This window comes from Bufo bufo, chromosome 6 (genome assembly GCF_905171765.1).
Source record: "Bufo bufo chromosome 6, aBufBuf1.1, whole genome shotgun sequence".
NCBI classification, from domain to species: domain Eukaryota; kingdom Metazoa; phylum Chordata; class Amphibia; order Anura; family Bufonidae; genus Bufo; species Bufo bufo.
Window position 1 is genome coordinate 220,454,671 of NC_053394.1, and position 13,375 is coordinate 220,468,045.

General features: G+C 43.6%; 1 protein-coding gene across 5 annotated transcripts in view; it reads left to right on the forward strand.

Annotated features, from left to right (window-relative positions):
- Window positions 1–13,375, forward strand: part of LOC121004674 (collectin-43-like) — a 240,240-nt gene that overhangs the window by 110,094 nt on the left and 116,771 nt on the right. The gene's annotated exons all lie outside the window — the stretch shown is intronic.

Here is a 13,375-nt window from a genome sequence, read left to right on the forward strand (position 1 = left end):
GGACCCTCTGCAATTCGCCTGCAGGGCAAACAGATCCACTGACGATGCGATTAACATGTGTCTAGAATACGTCACTAAACACCTCAACAAACCCAACACATACGCGAGAATCCTCCTTCTAGACTTCAGCTCGGCTTTTAATACTATCTCTCCCAGTATCCTGCAGAGGAACCTCACGGCGCTTGATGTCCACACAACACTACGACAGTGGATCATGGACTTTCTCAGTAACAGGTCCCAGGTCTTCAGATTAGGCAATCTGACCTCCAAACTGAGGGTCACCAACACTGGTGCCCCTCAGGGATGTGTACTATCGCCGTTCCTGTTCTCTCTGTACACGAACGAGTGCAGATCGGAGGAGGCCTCAGTTAAAGTCATCAAGTTCGCAGATGACACCACACTCGTGGGCCTGATTAGCGACAGCGATGAGCAGGCCTACCGTAAGGAAATCGAAAGGGTCAGCAACGGGTGTGGTGCGCACAATCTGGTCCTAAACACTACAAAGACGGTCGAGCTGATCATCGACTTCAGGAAGAGAAGGGTAGTTCCCCCCTGACCTACATCGACGGATCTGAAGTCGCAAGGGTACCCAGTGCCCGTATCCTAGGCACGACAATCTCTGAGGACCTATCCTGGCGTCCCAACATCTCGTCCATCATAAAGAAGGCTCACCAGCGGCTCTACTTCCTTCGACAACTGAGGAAGTTCGGCATGGCACAGGACCTACTGAAGTCCTTCTACTCCTGTACCATCGAGTCGGTACTGTGCTCGTCTCCTCTGGTTTGGTATGCCGGCTCATCAGCCAGTGACAAGCGCAAACTACAAAGGGTCATCAGCTCGGCGGAGAGAACTACTCGACTGCCACTACCACCCCTTGACTCTATCTTCTCCAACAGACTGCGCTCCAGGGCTCTGAAAATATCCAATGACCACTCCCATCTGGGCCATCATCTCTTCAGACATCTAAAGTCCAGCCGCAGGTATCAGGCCATCCCTGCAAGGACATCGAGGAGGCTGAACACTTTCTTCCTAACGGCCGTCAGACTGCTGAACTCACCACGCCCCATCTCCCGCCCATAATCCCTCGCCCCTGATGTGCCCATTGCATAACCCTATCCCCCCCTCCCCCTAGTATTATGCCTTTACCTGTGCCTAACCCAATTACGAGCACGAATGAATGTGTCGTGTTTGCCAAATAAAGCCAATTCTGATTCTGATAACCATGCAGAATAGGTTAAAAAGGAATATTAGGCTATATGGGGATAAATCAAAGTATGTATATATTTTGACCATAAACATGCCTATCTAAAATTTATATAATATTAAGCCCCATATTGCGAGTCCCTGCATGGTATTTCAGTTACCTATCCCATATTAAATATATATGGAATGATGGACAATATAATCCCTACCCTGTATGTATATAGCTATATGGAGCCCAGATGTATGACTAGGCCTCCGACCATCATAAAATTCTATAAAACAGTGTGTGTGACAAATTAAAACAATATTATACATATAGAACATGTAAAAATAGCCTATACTGAATTGGACAAATAAGTTATAAGGTACACTACCTATCAACACTATTCACATTGAATTCGATGTTAAGCCCATGGGGTTGCAGTGTTTGTAGAGTGAAAATCCATTTTAACTCTTTCTTTCTAAGCATACGTTCTCTATCGCCACCTCTTCTCAGAACGTCCACCGAGTCTATGACCCGGAACCTCAGCTGATTAACAGAGGGACCACATTCAACAAAGTGTTTGGCCACTGGTTTGTCCATCAATTTTTTCCTTATTGTGCTCTTGTGTTTGTTGATGCTCTCCCTGATCTCCATAGTGGTTTCACCCACATAGACTAAACTACAGGGGCATTGGATCATGTAAATTACATATTTAGACCGGCACGTATAGAACTCTGTGATGTTATATTTTTTTCTACTATATGGAACAAAGGTATTCCCTTTGATCATATTCCCCCAATAACCTCCCTTCTTTCTACTGTTAAAGGGGCAGTCACTGTTATAGGAGCGGCCTCTGTGAAAGTCACTGTTAGGGTCCATTCACACGTCTGCAATTACGTTCCGCATTTTGCGGAACGGAATTGCGGACCCATTCATTCCTATAGGGCAGCACAATGGAGCATTAAAGGGGCGGCCACTTGGAAAGTCACTGTTAAACGGGCGGTCACTGGAAAGTCACTTTTAAAAGGGCTGCCACTGTGAAGGTCACTGTTAACTCCTTAAGGACACAGCCTTATTTCACCTTAAGGACCAGGCCATTTTTTGCAAATCTGACCAGTGTCACTTTAAGTAATGATAACTTTAAAACACTTTGACTTATCCAGGCAATTCTGAGATAGTTTTTTTGTCACATATTGTACTTCATGACACTGTTAAGATGTAGTCAAAAAAATTCTTTTTTATTTATAAAAAAATACAAAATTTACCAAAAAAATTGGAAAAAATTGCAAATTTCCAAGTTTCAATTTCTCTACTTCTATAATACATAGTAATACCTCCAAAAATAGTTATTACTTTAAATTCCCCATATGTCTACTTCATGTTTGGATCATTTTGGGAATGATATTTTATTTTTTGGGGATGTTACAAGGCTTAGAAGTTTTCAAAAACACAATTTTTAGGGACCAGTTCAGGTTTGAAGTCACTTTGTGAGGCTTACATAATAGAAACCACCCAGAAATGACCCCTCAAGGTATTCAAAACTGATTTTACAAACATCGTTAACCCTTTAGGTGTTCCACAAGAGTTAATGGCAAATGGAGTTAAAATTTCAGAATTTAGATTTATTGGCAAATTTTCCATTTTAATCCATTTTTTCCAGTAACAAAGCAAGGGTTAACAGCCAAACAAAATGCTATATTTATTACCCCGATTCTGTAGTTTGCAGAAACACCCCATATGTGGCTGTAAACTACTGTACGGGCACAAGGTAGGGCGTAGAGGGAAAGGTGTGCTGTGTGGTTTTTGGAAGGCAGATTTTGCTGGACTGGTTTATTTACACCATGTCCATTTGAAGGCCCCCTGATGCACCCCTAGAGTAGAAACTACATAAAAGTGACCACATTTTGGAAACTACGGGATAAGGTGGCAGTTTTGTTGGGACTATTTTTAGGGTACATATGATTTTTGGTTTATCTATATTACATTTTTGTGAGGCAAGGTTACCAGAAATAGAAATTCAGAAATTTCATCTCCATTTGCCAATAACTCTTGTGAAACACCTAAAGGGTTAACAACGTTTGTAAAATCTGTTTTGGATACCTTGAGGGGTGTAGTTTCTTAGATGGGGTCGCTTTTATGGAGTTTTTACTCTAGAGGGGGGGGGGCTTCAAATGGGACATGGTGCCAAAAAAAAAGGCCATCAAAATCTGCCTTCCAGAAGCCATGCGGAGTTCCTTTCCTTCTGCGCCCTGCTGTTTTGTCATACTGCAGTTTACGACCACATATGGGGTGTTTCTGTAAACTGCAGTATGAGGGTAATGAATAATACGTTTTGTTTGGCTGTTAACCCTTGCTTTGTTATTGGATAAAAACGTATTAAAATGGAAAATTTGCCAAAAAATTGCTTTTTTGGCACTGTTTTTTTTTTTTTTTTTTTTTTTTACCGTGTTCATCTGAGGGTTTAGGGGGGGGTATTTTTATAGAGCAGATTCTTACGGACGCGGCGATACCTAATATGTCTACTTTTTTATTTATTTTAGTTTTACAAAATAATATTTTTGAAAAATTGTTTTTTTCGTTTTAGTGTCTCAAGTCTGAGAACCAGTTTTTTTATCCGATTGTCAGTGGCTAAATTGGGATATAGTAATAGGAAAATACACTTGGCAACCAGATTGACATATGCAGAAAATATTTATTAAATCCCCATAAAATACAAGTAATAAAATTTATAAGAACAATGTAGCAATAATATACAACATTACAGTCACATATATTGTGGTAGATATGATCAATACTATATTCAATAAAAATATATTCAATAGAAATATTCGATAAATTGAATGGTAGAAAATTCAATGTTGAAATATTCGATAGAATATTCGATACCACTCAATAGTGTCGATAAATTCAATAATATATATCACACCAAAAACTTCAAGTATATGCTGTTATTTGGAAAAGAGGGGGTATTATCTTCTAGCGCTCTATCCCAATTTGGGAAACTGAATGTCACTGAAAATGTTGTAGGTGTATTCACTGGGAGCGCAATATGTTCATAAAGTGTCCATAGGAATCCTGATAATGTGAAAAGTCTCTTATAGCATATCCTTTTACGGTCGATATGAGTTTTGAATTGAAGAAAACTTTAAATCGATATTTGGCTTACCGTCTAGCGTCTGTTTGTTATTTCCCTATTGCTTCAATGGAGCTTTAAATATTTGCCGGCTTATTCAGTCGCTCCATACAGCAAGCTGGTTTAAATTTCGCGGGAGTTCCAAAGATCGCGGGAGTTGCCACTCTGTTCCGCAATTTCCTTTGGTGCAGCTTTCATCGATAAGAATAGTTAATCCTTTACTGTAGAAATTTTCTTCTGTATGGCCATACAGTATTATCGGAGGCTTTTCAATGCAGGTACATCACTTGTTTCACCATACGCGTTACGGGTAGATTCACTCTCCCTTCCTCCGTGGTCAAATGTCTGCCTGCTCTGCCTCCATTTTTATCCATTCCTTTAACTGCTTCCCAAATCTTGGACACCTGTTGTTCATGCTACTCCCAGTTGGCCAGGGAATCCTCCCACATAATCAGGGGATAATTCTATACAGCCTTGATTTTTTATTTTTATTTTTCCTCTTGCAGTTTTCATGCGTTTTTTATGCGTTTTTTTGGGGACACATGCGTTTTTTGGCCCAGATGTCCCAATTGGTGTGATATATCATTGTGTGAAATATAAACTTGATATCTGATTGCTAACACTTATAAAATGACTTTTTATAATAAAATATTATTAAACAAATTTTCAAGATTAAAATATCAATGTAAGAATATAAAACAATAAATAATAAATGTGAGGAATCTTGAAAGTTTCATAGGAATCCTAGAGTTTGATACAATTATTCGGATTTGATAGAGAAAGAAGGGTGGGTAAACTCTCAAGATTCCTCACATTTATTATTTATTGTTTTATATTCTTATATTGATATTTTAATCTTGAAAATTTGTTTAATAATATTTTATTATAAAAAGTCATTTTATAAGTGTTAGCAATCAGATATCAAGTTTATATTTCACACAATGATATATCACACCAATTGGGACATCTGGGCCAAAAACGCATGTGTCCCCAAAAAAAACGCATAAAAAACGCATGGAAACTGCAAGAGGAAAAAAATAAATAAATGAAGGCTGTATAGAATTATCCCCTGATTATGTGGGAGGATTCCCTGGCCAACTGGGAGTAGCATGAACAACAGGTGTCCGAGATTTGGGAAGCAATTAAAGGAATGGATAAAAATGGAGGCAGAGCAGGCAGACACTTGACCACTGAGGAAGGGAGAGTGAATCTACCCGTAACGTGTATGGTGAAACAAGTGATGTACCTGCATTGAAAAGCCTCCGATAATACTGTATGGCCATACAGAAGAAAATTTCTACAGTAAAGGATTAACTATTCTTATCGTCGAAAGCTGCTCCAAAGGAAATTGCGGAACAGAGTGGCAACTCCCGCGATCTTTGGAACTCCCGCAAAATTTAAACCAGCTTGCTGTATGGAGCGACCGAATAAGCCGGCAAATATTTAAAGCTCCATTGAAGCAATAGGGAGACAACAGACGCTAGACGCTAGACGGTAAGCCAAATATCGATTTAAAGTTTTCTTCGATCAAAAGCTCATATCGACCTTAAAAGGATATGCTATAAGAGACTTTCACATTATCAGGATTCCTGTGGACACTTTATGAACATATTGCGCTCCCAGTGAATACACCTACAACATTTTCAGTGACATTCAGTTTCCCAAATTGGGACAGAGTGCTAGAAGATAATACCCCCTCTTTCCCAAATAACAGCATATACTTGAAGTTTTTTGGTGTGATATATATTATTGAATTTATCGACACTATTGAGTGGTATCGAATATTCTATCGAATATTTCAACATTGAATTTTCTACCATTCAATTTATCGAATATTTCTATTGAATATATTTTTATTGAATATAGTATCGATCATATCTACCACAATATATGTGACTGTAATGTTGTATATTATTGCTACATTGTTCTTATAAATTTTATTACTTGTACTTTATGGGGATTTAATAAATATTTTCTGCATATGTCAATCTGGTTGCCAAGTGTATGAGTGCTCGCTCATTTTCCTATTACTACATTTGCCTTTTAAGATTGGGTGGGGTGATTCCCTCTATATGAGCTTGCAGCACCATACCTTAACTACTTGCTAGTGAGCCACCACAACCTACCACTATAAATTGGGATATAAATTTTGTACTCCATGGAAGTGTGGTACTCCATGAAGCAACCAATAATGCAGAGGCCCGGATGATCGGGGCACGTGTCACACTGAGTAGTGGTGTCTTTCCGTATCCCCCTCCTATGACACACTCTGCACCTTTTTTGGGTCCGTCCCTTCTTTCCAGTATGGGGGACCACACCTGGAAAGTGTTGGCCAGGGACGATCCGGGTGCCTCCAGTTTCCGAGGTACTCCGGCCTGCTCTTTCCCGGTCAAAAAATATCAGATACTTGAGGACTGCCTCATAGAACTGAAGGAATGTCCCTGTGTTGCCAGCGCTCCGGGACAGCACAAAAGAGTTGTAGAAGGCAACCTGCACCAAGTAGACCGCAACTTTTTTGTACCATGCCCGGGTTTTACGCATGGCGTTATATGGCTTGAGGACTTGATCAGATAGATTGTGGACAGTACAAGAACATCCCTCTTGTCCTTATATCTGACCAGCAACAGTTTTCCACTGGTAAGGGCACGGGTCTCACCACTGGGGATAGGTACCTGAAGGGGGTGGGTAGGGAGGCCGCGTTGATTTTTCCGCACGGTCCCACAAGCGGACGTGAATCTGGCGGCGAGGGACTGGAACAAGGGGATACTAGTATAAAAGTTATCCACGTACACGTGGTAACCCTTATCTAGCAGTGGGTGCATAAGGTCCCACACAAGTTTCCCGCTAACACTTAGAGTGGGGGGACATTCTGGGGGTTGAATACGGGAATCTCGCCCCTCGTACACACGAAACATGTAAGTGTACCCTGAGGTACTCTCACAAAGTTTGTACAGCTTCATGCCATACCTTGCCCGCTTAGAGGGAACATACTGGCGGAAAAGGAGTCTGCCTTTGAACGCAATGAGTGACTCAGTCATAGGCAGGATCACCTTGGTGGGGACATGCTGCATTATCTGAATAATGTAGGCATTTCCGGATGGCCTCAAACCGGCAGCGTATCATGGCCGTACTGTAAAGGAGGGTCTGGTAGAGGACGTCCCCACTCCAGTAATGCCTGACACTAGGTTTCTTGACTAGGCCCATGTGCAGCATGAGGCCCCAAAACGTCCTCATCTCGGCTGCACTGACCGGGGTCCAGCCATCGGGCCTAGCCAAAAAGGAGCCCGGGTGTTGAGCAACGAACTGTTGGGCATACAGATTCATCTGCTCCACCATCAGATTTACAAAGTGGTCACTGAAAAAAAGACTAAAAAAGTCATTTTCAATGAAGCCCACTGTGGAAATCTGGATTCCTGGTTGGCCTTTAAAATCAGGAATCACGTGCTCATAACGCTCTGGGGTATACCAGACAAGTTAACTGGCAGAGGGCTCCGGTGGATTTAACTTGTGGGCCAGAAAACTAGTACGAGTCCCAGCAAGCTGCAGCACCCCTGGGGGGTCTAGGGTCACACAGCTGTGCTGTGGACCCGAGACACCCGATTTAGGGTGATGCAATCAGTAATGTTTTTTTTTTTCTTCTCACTAACTTTCCCTAAAATATCCCTGCCTAATCTAACTTGTCCCTAGCCTTTCCCTAATTACCTGGGTGCTAGGGGTGCTGGGGGTGCTGGGGCACAGATGGGGGTGCTGGGGCACAGATGGGGGTGCTGGGGTTCTGGCTCTGATGATCCTTGCGACGATCCGACTTGCAGCTCCCAGACACAAAAGGAGGAGGAGAGGAGCGCTGCGGTAATTTGAACCCCCTGCCCCTGCAGCCGGCCAATGAGTGCGATCCTGAGAGGTGATGTCACCATCACCACTCAGGATCTAAGGATGGTGATTGGTGGTGTATTATCACACCACCGATCACCATCCTGTTCCGGGTTGTCGGGTCCCCAGAGACCCGAATAACCCGGAAACGCAGCAAACCGCAGGTCTGAATTGACCTACGGTTTGCTGCGATCGCCGACATGGGGGGGTCACAGGACCCCCAAGCGCATTTAGCCAAGGTGCCTGCTCAATGATTTGAGCAGGTACCGAGTTCCGATAACCGCCCGCCGGTGATCGGAACTATACATGACGTACCGATACGTCATGTCTCCATAAGTATCTGGACAACATGCTGTACCGGTACGTCATGTGTCCGGAACAGGTTAAAGGGGTGGTCACTGTTAAAGGGGAGGCCACTGTTAAAGGGACAGCCACTGTGAAAGTCACTGTTAAATGGGCGGTCACTGTGAAAGTCACTGTTAAAGGGGCGGTCACTGTGAAATGGGCGGACACTGTGAAAGTCACTGTTAAAGGGGTGGCCACTGTGAAAGTCACTGTTAAATGGGCGGTCACTGTGAAAGCCACTGGTAAATGGGCAGTCACTGTTAAAGGGGCGGCCACAGTGAAAATCACTGTTAAAGGGGAGTTCACTGTTAAAGGACAGTCACTGTTAAAGTCACTGTTAAAGGGACGGCCACTGTTAAGGGGCGGTCACTGTTATAGGGGCGGCCACTGTGAAAGTCCCTGTTAAAGGGGCGGCCACTGTGAACGTCACTGTTAAAGGGGCGGCCACTGTGAACGTCTCTGTTAAAAAGGCGGTCACTGTAAAAGTCACTGTTAAAGGGGCGGTCACCATGGAGGACACTGTTAAAGGGGCAGTCGCTGTTAAAGTCACTGTTAAAGGGGCGGCCACTGTTAAAGGGGCGGCCACTGTGAAAGTCACTGTTAAAGGGGCGGCCACTGTGAAAGTCACTGTTAAAGGGGCGGTCACTGTGAAAGTCACTGGTAAATGGGCGGTCACTGTTAAAGGGGCGGCCACAGTAAAAGTCACTGTTAAAGGGGAGGTCACTGGGTGGTCACTGAGTCACTGTTAAAGGGGCGGTCACTGTGAAAGCCACTGTTAAAAAGGCAGTCACCGTGGAGGTCACTGTTAAAGGGGAGGTCACTGTGAGTCACTGTTCAAGGGGCAGTCACTGTGAAAGTCACTGTTAAAGGGGAGGTCACTGTTAAAGGGACGGTCCCCGTTAAAGGGGTGGCCATTGTGAAAGTCACTGTTATTTAGTATAAAATTGCAATAAATAAATACCCGAGCAACGCCAGGTCATCAGCTAGTGAATAAATAAAATAAATAAATATATGAATAAATTAATCTAATATATAAAGCTGAGTGTATGTGTGTGTGTGTGTGTGTGTCCGCTAAAGAAATCCGTACCGTCTCATTTACAAGCACGAAATTTGGCACACAGGTACATCAGGTGTCCGGGAAGGTTTTAGACCATCTAGGACTAACCATTCCGGAGATATTCCCAAAAAATGCATGTCAATAGAAGCTTGGTCACATGACCCTTATCAGCCAATAGAAGCTCACAGGTCCTCAAGTCTCCACATACACAGTTTTGCTTCAGGTTTCCATAACATCCCAGCCATTTTTCTTCACTGCTGTAGGAGAGCTTTAAAGGAAATCTGTCACCAGGATGAATCTCTATTTAAGTAAATCTATGGCCTAATAGCACTTAGTACCTTATTTCCAGATGTGCCTTTGTTCCAGCAATAGATGTTTTTATCCTCTGAAAATCCAGTTTATTTGGTATGTAAATGAGCCAGTTAGAAGAGCGTCACTCTTGCATAAAGGAGCCCAGACACGCCCCCTGGAACAATGTGTCCACCCTCAAAAGACTTAAAATCCTGCCGCAGGTCCTGCTAAGCAACACCCCTGATCTGGTTAGGCCATGCCCCCCCCCCCCCCCCCACACTCCTGAGCTGACCAAGACAGTACAGTGCTGCTGTCTTAGATTGAGCTGTTCAAAAAGACACGCCCCCGATCCAGTAAAGGCGGTCACTGTCAATGGGGTAGTATGCTGTTAAAGTCACTGTTAAAGGGGAAGGCTGCTGTAAAGGTCAAAGTTAAGGGGGTGGGCTGCTGTGGAGGTCCAATTTTAAGGGATGGGGAACTGTGGGGGGGTCAGTGTTAAGAGGTGGGGGCTGTGGAGGTTACTGTTTTAGGGGCAGGGTGCTGTAGATGTCACTGTTATAGTGGATAGTGTTGATATCTTTTAACGACACACAAACATTAAATACAATTATTATATTATATATACCCGAGCGAAGCCGGGTCCTTCAGCTAGTCATATAATAGAAATGAGCAAACCGATTCTAAACTAATCAAATTCATAGAAAATTTTCTAAAAATAGTTTTTCAAACAAATATGAAATTTTTGTCATATGATTCACGCAAATTTCTCACAATGACATCCTCCATAACAGTACGGTAGTGAACATAGCAGTATAGCCAATCAGGACAGATGATAGGCAAATCCTAGATGCTATAATCTCAAACAAGACAATTATGTCATTCTGAGCTTGGACGTTGATGAGGCAGGACCTCCCTGCCAGACATAAAAGAAAAAAAAACTGTGAAATTCCCAACAAACAAATCATGGCCCTGGTGGGATCTTTAACAAACTGGCCCATAGTGATCCTGCGGCAAGTTAGTCTAGGGCTACACGATTACATTTGTCGCATGACGATTTGTCGCAGTAATGTCGCACGGTATTTTTTGAAATGATAGTCAATGGCAGAGAAGCCCAACCTGTGTCCCTCCAACAACTACAACTCCCAGCATGCCTGAACAGCCTACAGCTATCAGCCTATAGCAGGGCATGGTGGGAGTTGTAGTTTTACAATAGCTGGAGGGCTGCAGCTTAAGCATCCCAGATCTATGGTGTTGCACTGCGACATGCAACATGCTGCAACTGCGACACTAAAATGAAACTTGTAGTCGTGTAGTTGTACCCTATTGTCGCGTGACAAATGTAGTCATGTAGCGTACCCTTAAGGAATTTTCTCCCATTTGAAGTTGGCGAAGAATCCTGATCCCAGTCAATATATAGAAAGTCTGTGCCGCCCTGTGTAGCCCTTCGGGTACACACACAGAAGCTTATGGGTTTTGCGCTTGCAGATGCCATGGTCATGTTTGACCACAGCATCTGAGGTTTTATAAGTTTTCGATCAACGTTATGGTCGATCGCACACATTCTTCCCAGGTGTTTGTTGTTTACAACAGCAGGTAAACGGCGGCTGTGGCGCCCGCCGCTCTAGCAAGGAGGGCAGGCGCCATATTTAAAGTCCCGCCCAGCGCCGTACAGGTGCTAGTCGGGGAGGGGTTAAGGGTTAAAAAAAAAAAATTTATATCTTTTTGTGATCCTAATTATGTATGATGTCATCTTATTTCACTTAAAGAGATGTGTATTCATTTCACAGCTAGTCAATGCATTAAAAGCCTCTTTGAATTTGCATCTGACCTGGTCGTGTTCACACAGTCCACCTGTTCATACAGGTGCATAAACTGTTACAGTGCATTGCTTACAGTTTTCTCTTGTAATGAGTAGTGTTGGGCGCCAATATTCAAATCGCGAATTTTAATCGCAAATATCGCCACTTTGCGAAGATTTAGAATATAGTGCTATATATTCGTATTCGCGAATATTCTAGATATTCTTTTTCAACAGTAACCTCCCTTCTAGCTTGTGGGCCAATGAAAAGGCTGCAATGTCTTTGTCTGAGCTTAGCAACATCCCTAGCAACCAATAGGAAAGTTGCCTTCCCCTTACTATATAAGAACCTCCCCAGCATCTCTTGTATGCAGTATTTTGCAGATCTGAGAGAGACAGCAGTGTTATTGCCCTGCTCTCTGCTTTCCTGTGTCATTACATTAGATAGATAGTTAGTTAGTTAGTTAGTTAGCTTATATTTATAATACAGATAGTTAGAGGGAGATAGTCATGGTAGGTTAGAACGATCTTGTCACGGGGTAGCATCACGGGTATAAAGATAGAGCGGAGGTGCACCACTCGCCCAAGGTGATGGGGAGCAACTGGGCAACAGTCCCTGATCTGAGTAAGTGCAAGCAGAGAGATAGAGACAGCAGGGAAGCGGACAGCCAATGAGAGGTAGCACTCAAGCGGACAGAGAGGTGGAACAAGCAAGGTACCACCAAAAATGGAAGGGTGAGGCTGGTCAACTAGCCGGGGTCAGTCCAGGAGGTCAGGTCAGTACGAGGGAGGAGACAGAGACAGATCCGAGAGCGGGCTGAAATCAAAATCCGGGAGGTCACGTCAGTACAAGAGAAGAGGCAAAGACAAAATTCAAAAGCAAGCCGAGGTCAAAATCCGAGAGGTAGCGTCAAGGTTCAGGGAGCAGGCAGAAGAGGTGTCAGGAAGCAGATCAAGGGTCAAATCCAAAGGTAAGCTTAAAGGGTTTCTACCACCTCATTTGGACCTAATTAGCTGTTAGACACTAGCGATCTGCTAGTGTCTGCTCTACCTAACCATGCTATTCTAAGACCTCTGTGTGCAGCCGTTACACAAAAAAAACAACTTTTATTGCTATGCAAATGAGCCTCTAGGTGCTATGGGGGCGTCTTTTTAACACCTAGAAGCTCCGTCTACTCACCCTGTATTCCGCCCCGCTCGTCAGTCAAGCCCGCCCATCTCCTCTAGATTGCCAGCCTCCATCTCATCTATCAGCCGAATTCTCGCACCTGCGCCGTGTGCGTCTGTATTCGGCACAGGCGCAGTCACTCTGAGTGCTCCGAGGAACAGACGACGCCCGGCCGGTCAGACAGTCACTGTGCCTGCGCCGAATACAGACGCACACGGCGCAGGCGCGAGAATTTGGCCGATGGATGAGATGGAGGCTGGCAATCTAGAGGAGTATATATATATAGAATATATATAGAATATAGGACGAATATTCGCCCAAATATTTGCAATATATAGGGAATTCGAATATTGCCCCTGCCGCTCATCACTAGTTATGAGCTGTATACCATAATACAACATACATTATAAGATGTTTACTCTAAGGATGTCTACAAAGAGACCTCACAACTTTATTAGGCTGCATGCACCAAGAGATTATGTGGCACCACTGATATTGTATGGGCACAGAAGCTATGCCCACAGGGA